This window comes from Myotis myotis, unplaced genomic scaffold (assembly GCF_014108235.1).
Source record: "Myotis myotis isolate mMyoMyo1 unplaced genomic scaffold, mMyoMyo1.p scaffold_m19_p_2, whole genome shotgun sequence".
NCBI classification, from domain to species: domain Eukaryota; kingdom Metazoa; phylum Chordata; class Mammalia; order Chiroptera; family Vespertilionidae; genus Myotis; species Myotis myotis.
In genome coordinates, this window is record NW_023416324.1 from 207,990,190 (window position 1) to 208,002,659 (window position 12,470).

The 12,470-nt window shown below is 45.1% G+C and overlaps 1 protein-coding gene across 13 annotated transcripts in view; it reads right to left on the bottom strand.

The window, feature by feature from the left end:
• The window catches only part of PCBP3 (poly(rC) binding protein 3), a 226,805-nt gene that overhangs the window by 38,279 nt on the left and 176,056 nt on the right, over window positions 1-12,470 (bottom strand). The window lies entirely within an intron of this gene.

Below are 12,470 nucleotides of genomic sequence, written 5' to 3' on the forward strand. Positions count from 1 at the left end.
GGTGTGGACGGAGTCGGCGAAGAAGGAAGGACACGGAGACAGCGTTCAGTTGATCAGCAGCCTAGCCAGGATCTCTAGCCAGGATCTCCAGCCAAGTTCTGGTCTGGATCTCCAGCGAAGTTCTGCTGTTTATTGTCTTGTTACATCCGTATTTATCCCAGTTGATTTTAATCCTGTCAATTTCTATTACAAAGGTTAGGGCGTTTCTTATCTCCATTCCAGGGAGTAAAGATTATGTAGCTTAAGCATGATTGTTTATAGTGATTAACTACCCGCCTGGCACTTAGTTAAGGAGTTTCATCCCCTCCCTGACTTCAGGGAAAAATTCCTACCTGGGGAAACAACCTTTCTCGGAGAGGTGACCTTGGTTAAAACACACAGCGCTAAGGGGAGCAAACATATTAAGAACAGTATGCTATATACGCCAGGTCCCTTAAAACATATGCTGTGCAGATGTTTCTTTCCTGCAGCGACTGTGTCAAGCAGCAAGGATGGACCGGCTTCCGGCAAATGACGTGGCAATTGGCTGTTAAAATATTCACTGCTAGTATTAGTGGAGAGAAATGGTGTGCCAGTGCATAAGGCACGTAAGGGAAACGAATGCAACATGATTATAGAAATCAGTCACTAGTGAACGTTGTAGTTCGTTATTAATAATTATGTATAACAGGATATTGTAAAAATTAAGTTACAAAATTTTTATTAAAATGTTTCTTACATACTGTTATATTGGCTGGGCCACAAAAATATTCATTGTGGGCCACAAGTTTGACATGCTTGGTCTAGGACAGGGGTGGGCAACCTTTTTGTGAGTGCATGCCAAAACCAGCAAAATCTCTGACTCAAAATTCTTCTGCATGCCAACCCTAATTTTTTGAGAACATGTTACGCCTACTTGATATCTCTTAAGGTGTACGTATGTGAAGAACCTTGAATAAATAATAAAATTCATTCGAGCAACAAAAACAGTATATGATGATGAAAAATACGTTTATTTTTTAATGTATACATGTATACTGATAGTCCGACAGAAAACTTTATGACTCCGTTTGATATTATCAGTGAGACTTTTGCTGCTGCATCACTGATGACAGATTTTACATCAGGTTTATATTTCGTGACCTTCAGAGATATGCACGAGCTACTACTTTCATCCATCAGGCTACTCCTATTACGAGACTTAACAAAATTCATCACTGAGAACAAAGATTCACAAACGTATGTGGATGAAACCAAAACACTGGTCGGATCTAGGAAGGCAGGGAGAGTTAAGGCAGAGGCATAGAAATTGCTCTTCCCCTCTCTCGTCAATCCATGCGTATGGTCTTTAAGATAACTTGTTATGTAAAAATTATTTATTTATCTAAGATGCACCTACACTGAATTTATCTGAAAAATAAGAAAGTTGATATTAAGAAAAAAATTGTAAATGGAAGATTATAAGAGAGGGTTTCACGTGCCAGCAAAAGTTACTGGCGTACCATGTTTGGTACGCGTGCCAGGGGTTGCGCACCCATGGTCTAGGAAACCAGGTATATGCAAGACCCAGATACTGGGGCATGCCCGGGGCACACCAGACCCTAACTCCAGGGCTGGGTGGTGCTACTTCACTCTGAGGGCAGGGTTCATAAGTGAGTGGTGGTGGTGTAGCCTTTCTGGGAGTTTAAGCAGGCATTCTCTGGGCCCCTGTCTGTGCAGTGCACAAAACTGGGGTGGGGGAAGGTTGAAGAGTCACCTGCCTGGATATGCAAGAACATGACAGGGGGTGGGTGGTATATATAGGGATATTTCAGGATGCGCAGGTTAGGGGGCATGTGGGTACAGAAACATCACAGGGTCATGGGGGTCCTGCAGAAAGAAGAGGAAACACGGCACGAGTGGCCCCCATAGGAGCAAGGGACCCTAATGGTCTTGGGGAGCGTGGGCAGGTGGGGGATGACGGGGTGGGGGCCTTAGGGAATTGACAGCAGAGTGTCTTTGTTGGACAGAAAGGGAAGGAAGGACTGGCTGGGGGAAGATTCTGGGTGAACCGTGGTGCAGGCCAGGGCTCAGTGGTTCCACTAAGGGCCAGGAGGGACCCTGGGCCGATTCTGCAGGAGAGCACGATAGGCCCTCAGGAGCTGCCACCTGCCCAGGTGCATACCTGAGAGTGTGCCAGGACAATGAAGGATGAGGCTTTGGAAGCCCTGAGAGGAACCAAGGGCTGGTTCTGCGAGAGCTCCTCACACATTACCCCACATTTAGTGCCTTCACTAATGACAATGTCACATTGCCTGCATGGCTGCCTAAGTCCTTCAGGAACAACAGTCCTGTGAAACCTGCATGTGTCCCCATGCACCTGCAGGCTGTCTGGACATTGGCCCTGTGATGTAACTTATAAAGATGAGAGGCTTTGTCCACACACAGGAGAGACTACAGGTTAGAAAAGCAAGCTTTTCCTTTAAACTTAGAGGTATTCATGAGGCAAAAAAAATTTTTTTTTCTTGTAAAATATTTCTGCTAAAAATATGCTAAAAGGAAAAGACAAAAATAAAGCACAGAATCAAAGTACATACCATTACCTATGTGATATGTAGGGGACTCCTGCAAAGGGCAGTTACAGGCATGGGCAAAACGACAGTTTCTAATTCTATTTCTGCATTAATAAGCACTCACATTTAAAAATATATTTACAGGCAACTTCAACACACTCCAACTATTAGTTCTAATTATTCATAGTCAGAGCATTTAAATAGCAAGGATTTTAACATGAACATATAATACATAGCAAGAGAATTTTAAAAATCATCATTCCATATGAATGTCCTCTATCTAGTACAGTAGCCACTAGCCATATGTGGCTATTTATATTTAACATAAAGATTCACTGCCACATTTAAGTGTTAAGTAAACAGTCTCCTGTAGCTACTAGCTGCGAATGGAGGAACACAGATAGAGACCCTTTCTGTCACCCAGAGAGTTCTGGTGAACAGCGCAGTGCATGTGACCCTTGGGAGGAGAGGAGGCACTAGCTGCAGGGACTGGTGTGGCATCTGAGAAAAGCACTCCTTCCTACAGAGGTGCCCTGCAGCAAGCCCTTTGGATTCCAGTATGTGTAAGGCTGAGTTCCCAGCACCCCTAAACTGAATCTCGTGGTGCTAGGCAGGGGCGCCCGCCTCCTTTTTAATTAGAAACACCTCCTCCTGTGTCAGGGGGACAGGCCCCCCCGCCCCACCCCCCTGCCCTGTCATCTGTTATGTTAATGTTTCCAGCCCATGGTGGAGAAAGTGGGTCAGTGAGTGCCAGGAGTGCTGTAGGCTGTCAACTGCCATCAGACACAGGCCAGTGAGCTGCTGCAAAGGCCAGTGCCTTCATCACATGTCAAGAGGGCGTGTCACAGTGCTCTCTGCAGATTGGTGGGAACAAAAAGCAGTCCAGGGTGGTCATTAGGATCACCTGGGACTCAGTAACCTTGACCCCGAAGAACCCACCTTGTGCCAGCTGGCAAATAGAGCCAGCCAGCAAGTAGCATGGGGCAGGTGGCTTCCCAGGATCATGGGCCTCTTGGTAGGCATGGAGTCATCCTGGCTGTCCTGCCAAGCCCTTGAACATCTGCTCATTCCAGGCACCCCTGAGAGTGTCTGGGGCTTGCTCCCACCTCAGAGGTCACTGCTGCCTGGGAACACACAGGAGCAAGTTGGGGAATAAAGGGGAAGCAGCAGTTGGACTCCTGTGGTCACAGTCACCCCAAAAAGTCAGAAGGGTATTCTACAAATCGGCAGATTTCTCTCACCAATGGGGACCCCTCCTTTTCTCTTTATTGCTGGAGATTTAATATATTTTAAATTCAGTTAATGGGAGGAGGAGAAGCAGGCCTGGTCCCCCTATAAGGGCTGGGAGGAGCCTTCCCCTTCTTGCCCATTTGCACTTGCCTGTCAGAGGAAGCCCATTCAGTAAACACCACTTTGTGCTCTCCACTAATACCATCTAAGGATGTGCCTCAGCCCTGAACACACTCGTACCCAACTCCCACACCACCACCATCTCTAAGAGATAGCCATATTCAACACGTGGGACCATAACTCCTGACCCACCCCAGGCTCCTCAGATGTCTGTCTCCCCTGTTTTAGCACTCCTGCACCCAACTGCTCAGACCTGAACCCCCACAACCACAGTATTTCCATTCTCTGCCCCCATTCCATTCATTAGCAAATCCTGACACATGATACAGAGTTTAACATATTCATATTTTTTCCAATTTCTTAAGGAAGAAGCTAATGGCATCAATTTAAAACCTTACTTCTTGCCTAATAAAGGTGTTTAGTTCTATAAATTTCTCTCTACATATGGCTTCAGCTGTATCCCACAAATTTTACATTTGTGCTTTTTATTCACTCATTTCAAAATACTTTTGTATTTCCCTCTTGATTCCTTTTTTGATTCATGAAATATTTGGAAGTGTTAATGAGTTTTCAAATATTTGGAGATTTCGGGATATCTTTCTTTTCTTGATCTCTAATTTAATTCTATTATGGTTAGAGAACATATTTTGTAATCCTTGAGATAGTTTAAATTTATGGAGACTTGCTTATGGATCAGAGTGTGGTTCATCTTAGTCAATGTGTGTTCTTGTGTTAAGGGTGGAAAGTTCTAAAATATCAATTAGAGCGGCTGGATGGTAATACTGTCCAAGTTTGCCATTATCTTACAATTTTCTGTCTGCTTCTTCTATCAAATGCTGAGAGAGTGGTGTTGAAATCTCTGTGATAATTGTGGATCTGTCTGTTTCTCCTATTCGTTCCCTATATTTTTTAAGCTCCATCCTTAGCATCATAATGTTTGGCATTGTCATGTTCTGTCAGTGTACTAAGTCCTTTATCATGAAAGATCATTTTTATCTCTGGTAAGATCCTTGGCTGGAAGTTTACTATGTTATGTGTTATTAACATAGCTGCACCAGTCTTCTTTTGGTTAGTGTTAGCGTGGTCGATCTTCTTCCCTCTTTTATTTTTAACTTTGTGTATTTAAGTGAGTTTTTGTAGGCAGCATATTAGTGCACTTAGACATGCTTTTCTTTTTATCTTATTGACAATCTCTGACTATTTGCAGTGGTTGCTAATATGGCTGAGTTTAAACTGATCATTTTATTTGTTTTCTATTTTTACTATCTGCTCTTTGTTCCTCATTTCTATTGTTTTTCATTCCCCTCTGTCATCTTTTGGATTAAATGCACCCATTTTATGATGCCACTTTACCTCCTTTATCTACTTATTAGTTACAACCCTCTGTTTTGTTATCACAGTCATTGCTTTAGGGTCTAACTTATTACAGGACAGTGTCCAGTGGTCTTGGTCACTTTACATGGAGTACAAGAACCTCACAGCAGTCTGCTTCCACTTCTGCTCTCGCCTGCATTGTTATGCTCACACACTTATGTTCTACCTATGTGACGTACAAACCTTATAACCAACACATGTATAGATTATTTCCACATGTGTAAAACATATTCATTTAAATTTCACTTAAAACTCTTGATGGACTTAAGAAGTCAGCTTCAATGGGTGGTTCTGTGACATAGCTAAAACTGCATTTAGGAAGCGGTGGGAGAGTGCATGTGATGCCAAACACCCAGCCACTGCACAGGAAAATTCTGCTGCCGAGGAGGCACTTGTAAGGGGAAGGACACTGGAGAATGCTTCCTGATGGCCCCTCCTGGGAAGCTCAGTGGAGCCACAGAGCCTGCCCTGATGTGGCACAGCCAGCCCCATGTAACACAGCCCACCCCAGTGTGGCACAGCCAGGTCAGATGAGGCATAGGAGATGGGCATCAAAGACCAGGTCCTGAAACTAAACTGGCTGTTCTCACCCCAGCTTTTTCCTCCAGGAACACATAAATGCAAGAAGCAGACTGAAATTTGCCTCCTAGGTAATTGGTAATTAATAACTTTGTTAATTCAATGAGTATTTCCTTGGCAATTACTTAGCTACAGGTACTGTGCTGTCCTACAAAGATAAACAGGATGGGCCTGTTAAGAAATCATTATGGGAACAAAGAGAAAAAAGAAAAAAAAGAAATAATTATGGTAACAGTGACAGGAGATACAGGAGCCAGAAGAACAGGAGGTAGGTCCACAGAGCAGGGCTAACATGGGAGGACCTCCCTCCTCACCCATGTGAAACCCTTTGGGAGTTAGTCACAGGATGAGTCCTCAGGCAGCAGCATGTGGGGACTGTGAGGGCTCTTGGGGGAAGCTCTGAGAAGGACTGTCACCCCTACTTTCCAGAACTGCTTCCAGGGCAGCAGTCAAGCAGGTGTCCTATTTTAGGATGACAGCACAGCTGGGAAATTCCAGTCTGGGAAAGGAGGCCTTGCTCCACCTTGTACCCTAGTGCTCCCCTGGTGGCCCAGTGTCTCATCTGATTGTGCAGTGCCCACCTGGTGACCCAGTGCACACCTTGTACTCCAGTGCTCACTTCGCCATCCTGCAGTGATACAGTAGGGAGACCTAGGCATTGGAGTCACCTGGATGGGGTGTGCTGCCCATCAGGGCCTGATCCAGGAGACCCAGGTGGCCTGGCAGCAGCATTTTGAAGTTATCCCGATTCCTCTTGAGTGAAGTTACACTGGGGAACCACTGGTCCTAATTCCGACTCCAGAATTTTCCTACTCTATCTGTTAGGAATTCCAGTAGTCTGCCAAACAGGAACCAATAACCACACAACCAAGTGACCTGCTACTCAGGGCATGTTTTTCTTCTTGAGAAATAAATTGGGAAGGGGCAGTGAGCTGGCAGAGGGGGGTTGCAGACTGTGGGAGGTTATGGGTTAGGACGTGGAGGGATGGGAGACTTGTGACCATATGGCCCAGAGCGTTGGAGGGGGAGTGTTTTTCACAGTGGAACACCACTCAGCCATAAAATGGAACAAATTATTTATGCACTCAACAACTGGGATAAATCTCCAGAGAATTAGGCCAAGAGAAAAAGTCAATCCCCAAAGGTTACACACTGTATAATTCCATTTATATAACTTTCTTCGAATAAGAAAATTATAGAAATGGAGAACAGATTAGTGGTTGCCAGGGGCTGAGGAAGAGGTATGGACAGAACAAAATGCATTGTGGCTATGGAAGGGCAGCATGGGGGCTCAATGGGGATGGAATATTCTGTCTTGTCTGTATTGGTGTCAATGTCCTGGTTCTGATATCCCCACTATTGTATTCTAGACGTTACCACTGAGAGAAGCTGAGAAGCATTACAACTGTATATTAATTGAGTCACCTCAAGTATAAAATTTATATTAAAAAGCTGCCCTGGCCAGTTTGGCTCACTGGATAGAGTGTCGGCCTGTGGACTGAAAGGTCCCAGGTTCGATTCCAGTCAAGGGAATATACCTTGGTTGCGAGCACATCCCTAAGGAGGCAGCTGATCGATGTTTCTCTCTCATCAATGTTTCTAACTCTCTATCCCTTTCCGTTCCTCACTGTAAAAAATCACTAAAATGTATTAAAAAAAAAAAAAAAAGCAGCTGCCATGACCTGAGATGGAACCAGGCAACTTTCAACTCACGACAGATTAAGGGGCCAATTATTTCCTCTGATAATTCAAACAAAATAACCTTCTTGAGACTGTATGATGACATGAAAGTTATAAAAAAATTAAGATCAGAGAGCAAAAATCATTAGCTCCTTTTGAGGGGCAGCATTTTGACCTGGCTTCTACACTAAGTCAGAGGGCCTATCTCCTTCCTTCACCCACCTGCCACCCATGCACCCATTTACACATGCTCATCCACTCGCATACTCTCACCCACTCACCACCACCCACCCGCTCACATATGCTCATCCACTCACTCACATTCACCCACCTACTTGCACATGCTCACCTACTCACTCATATGCACATACCCCCACACACATGAACCCACTCACACATGCACCCACGCACACATGCACTCACACACATACCCACTCACACACACACTAATTCCCTCACCCAACGCAACCACTCACTCACCCACTCGCACATGCAACCCACATCCAACTCACATCCACTCACCCACTCACCTACTCGCACATGAACTCACCCACATACCCCCAACCTGCACACACACACTCACCCACTTGCACATGTACACACTCACTCATACATGTAGTCACTCAGACCTCCCCCACTAACACATGCACACTCAAACAAGCACCCACTAACACCCACACACTCAGCCACTCATACATGCACTTACTCAGACCCACACCCTCACTCGCACACTCAAACAAGCACACACTCATCCACTTACATATGCATACACTCATTCACCAACTCATACTTGCACTCACTCACACTCACCCATCTGCAAATGTACACATTCAACCACTCATATATGCACTCACAAGTACCTACTCAGCCACTCACTCACACATGCACACATACACTCTTGCACATGGGTGTTTCCCTGGCACCTACTTCAGTGTGTGTTGGTATTGGGTATGTGGGGGCTGTGGTAGATGTGTCCCTTGAGAACCTCTACTAACAACCTGGGCTCAGTCTATCCCAGGGAGATGCAGGTTATTTTGGGGCCCAGCAGCACTTGGAGATGTGTACAGCCTTTGTACAGGGCTGGCCTGGTAAGAGGATATCATGTGCCATCAGCCGTCAGGGGCCATGGATGTAGATGGAATGTTTGTGATCACAGAGTGTACCCATGACTCTGAGGACTGCTCCAGCCTGTGTCGCCTTGCCCCAGTTTGTGGTGGCAATGTGAAGGTGCCACCAAACATCACTAACAAAAAGAATTCCCAGCCCTTCCTGGAAGCACTGAGCTGAGGCCAGCCCTTGCACTGCATGCTCCAGAGAGGCGCTGAGACTCTGCACCCATTCCCTCCAAGGCAGGCGGAGGAGCTCATGCCTGGTGCCCAATTGTCCTGGTTGCAGTGCTCAGAGAACATGGCTTCCCTTCAGTAACACTCTGTGGCCATCAGCTCTTGCTCTAGAACATGTGAAGGAGACACATCTTGCCTACATTACCAGTGACCTTCTGGGACAGTGATGGCGAACCTATGACACGCGTGTCAGAGGTGACACGCGAACTCATTTTTTTGGTTGATTTTTCTTTGTTAAATGGCATTTAAATATATAAAATAAATATCAAAAATATAAGTCTTTGTTTTACTATGGTTGCAAATATCAAAAAATTTCTATCTGTGACACGGCACCAGAGTTAAGTTAGGGTTTTTCAAAATGCTGACACGCCAAGCTCAAAAGGTTCGCCATCACTGTTCTAGGACCTCAAATCAGGCCATCCTTCCTTTGCTGACACCCATGGATATCTTCCAATTGCCTATGTAACTCAATCCAGGCTCCTTCCTCTCCAGAGTGCTGCCCCCGGGCTTATAGGTGTCATCCCCCCAATCTGCTAAACCCACCTAGCCCACTTGTCTCCCTTCCTGTGACGGGCTGAGTTCTCCTACCTGCCTGCCTGCTGTCTGGGGCCTTCTGCTGAGAGCACTCCCTGCGAGGCCACTACCTGCTAGCGCCCCATCTCTCCTGGGCTCCATCCTCCCCCACAGCCCTGGCCCTGCTGCACTGTGGGCAGAGGACACATTTATCTTCTTCATTCAACACTTAACCCCCAGTTCCTAGTACCATCCTGGGCCCACAGGAGGGCAGGAGCAAATTCAGTACATATCTAAAGACTGGGTGAATACATATAATAAGCACTGAGCCTAGCTCCATTTCCACTGCCTCACAAGCCAATATAAATCAGAACTTAGTGATTTTTAAACTCAGATACTCATGAAACAGCCAAGATTACATTCGCATCTCTCCTTGTCCTCTCATCTTATTTATTCACTTGGTCACTGAGGGTTTGCTGGGGGCTTCTGTGTGCTGGGGTGGGAGGGACACACTCAGCTGGAAGCAGCAGATGGCCCAGCTGACCAGGAAGAGTTGGAGAGCCCTGGGCCTTCCAGGGGAAAATGGAAGCTGTACCCACAAACAAGCTAGCCCCTTGATCCCAGGCTCAATCTGATTTGCAAACCCACCAATTCCCAGCAGAGGGCGGAAGAAACACATATAAAGCACAGGTCTTGTAAGGCCAATAAAAGGGTACAGAAAAATATCAAGAAAAAGAATGAATCCCACCTCAGAAAACAAAACAAAGGACTGCCACACCCTCTAAATTCTCGAAATACAGGACTGTTTTTGTCTGTCTGTATTTGAATTTGTTCAATTTGAAAGGCTTATAGTTCTGTTTCAGTTTCACTGGTTTATGTTTTTATTTTATTATTTCCTTCCTCTGCTTTTTTCGTTTAGATTCTTACGGTGGAAGCTTAGATTATTTGGAAACCTTTTCTCATGTTAGTATTTCATGTTATAAATTTCACTAACGGCATTGATTTACTTGTATCTTACAAGTTTATGTATATGAGTTCAAAATATTTACTAATTTTCTTTGATACTTTCTCTTTGACCAGCACATTATTTAGAGGTGTTTTAATGGTCAGGTATTTGGAAATTTTCTAATTATCTTGGGTTGTTGATTTCAAGTTTAATTCCACACTGAACAAGAAATATAATTTTTATTATTTCAATCATTTTAAACCTAGTAGGCTTTTATTCTTTTGCATAGACTGTGGCCTACCTCAGCGAATATCCTGTGTGCACACAAAAACCATGTGTGCCCTTCTGTTGTTGGTGGGTGCCCTGTAAATTCTAGCTGGTGGGCTGTGCTGTTTAGTACTTATCTATGTTGACTTTCAGTCTTCTTAGTCCATCAATTACCGAGAGAGCAGAGTTGAAATCTCCAACTATAATTGTCAATTTGTCTTTTTCTTCTTTACATTCTATCAGTTTTTATTTCATGTATTTTGAGGCTCTGTTCTTTGGTATACATGTGCATTTGGGACTCACATCTCTTCTTGGTGAAACTGATCACTTTATATTCATATAATGTCCTTCCTTATCCATGGTCATATTCCTTGTCCTGAATTCTGACAGTCATCTGACATTCAAGTAGCCACTTCAGGTTTCTTTTGACTAGTGTTCACATCACATTTTTCTGTCCTTTAACTTTTTTTAAATTTATTTTTATTTTTGGAAATCCTCACCCAAGGATATTTTTCCATTGATTTTTAGAGAGAGTGGAAGGGAGGGGGAGAGACACAGAGAGAGAGAGAGAAACATCGATGTGAGAGAGACACATTGACTGGTTGCCTCCTGCACGTGCCCTGACCAGGGCTGGGGATCGAGCCTACAAATGAGGTATGTGCCCTTGACTGGAATTGACCTGGGGCCCTTCAGTCCATAGGCAGACGCTCTATCCACGGAGCCACACCAACCAGGGCTCTCCTGCCGGAAGCCGGTCCATCCTTGCTGCTTGACACAGTCGCTGCAGGAAAGAAACATCTGCACAGCATATGTTTCAAGGGACCTGGCGTATATAGCATACTGTTCTTAATATGTTTGCTCCCCTTAGCACTGTGTGTTTTAACCAAGGTCACCTCTCCAAGAAAGGTTGTTTCCCCAGGTAGGAATTTTTCCCTGAAGTCAGGGAGGGGATGCCTCTCCTAGAAAGGTTGTTTCCCCAGGTAGGAATTTTTCCCTGAAGTCAGGGAGGGGATGAAACTCCTTAACTAAGTGCCAGGCGGGTAGTTAATCACTACAAACAATCATGCTTAAGCTACATAATCTTTACTCCCTGGAATGGAGATAAGAAACGCCCTAACCTTTGTAATAGAAATTGACAGGATTAAAATCAACTGGTATAAATACGGATGTAACAAGACAATAAACAGCAGAACTTCGCTGGAGATCCAGACCAGAACTTGGCTGGAGATCCTGGCTGGAGATCCTGGCTAGGCTGCTGATCAACTGAACACTGTCTCCGTGTCCTTCCTTCTTCGCCGACTCCGTCTACACCTTTGGGGACCCCTGGACCTGCTGGGGTTGGACCCCGGCACTCTCCCATAGCTTTAAAGTGACTTTAGTGCCTTTGCTGTGTTTGCAGTTCAGGAGATCCTCACCTGGGCCCCTTCCCTACACAGTGCCTGAGCCCTTGTGCCCTGGTCTGGGGCCAAATCAGCATAGATCCCAGACATGCCATGAGGGCAGATCTGTCCCTCCAGAGTGGTAAGGTGATAATGGATGTAAGAATTACATCCTGAGTCTTCTAAGTGGTCCAGCTCCAGATCAGAGCTGGAGGGTGTTCTGTGAAGTCAACCTCACAGACACTGGATGATAGAGATCATTTAGAAAAGCTCATCACATAGATAAAGAAACCGAGCTCCTGAGACATGCAACTTGCATAAGGTCACATAATAGAGCTTACGAGGACCATAACCCATAGAAAAGACCCATAGGCTCTGTCCACTACACCATACTACTTTCTCAAAAGAGACTCAAAGAACCACAGCTGCTATTCATAATTGCAGGAACCCAACCCTCCATCAAGCATGCAACCAAGAAATGACTGCACCACCATCACCACCAGTACCC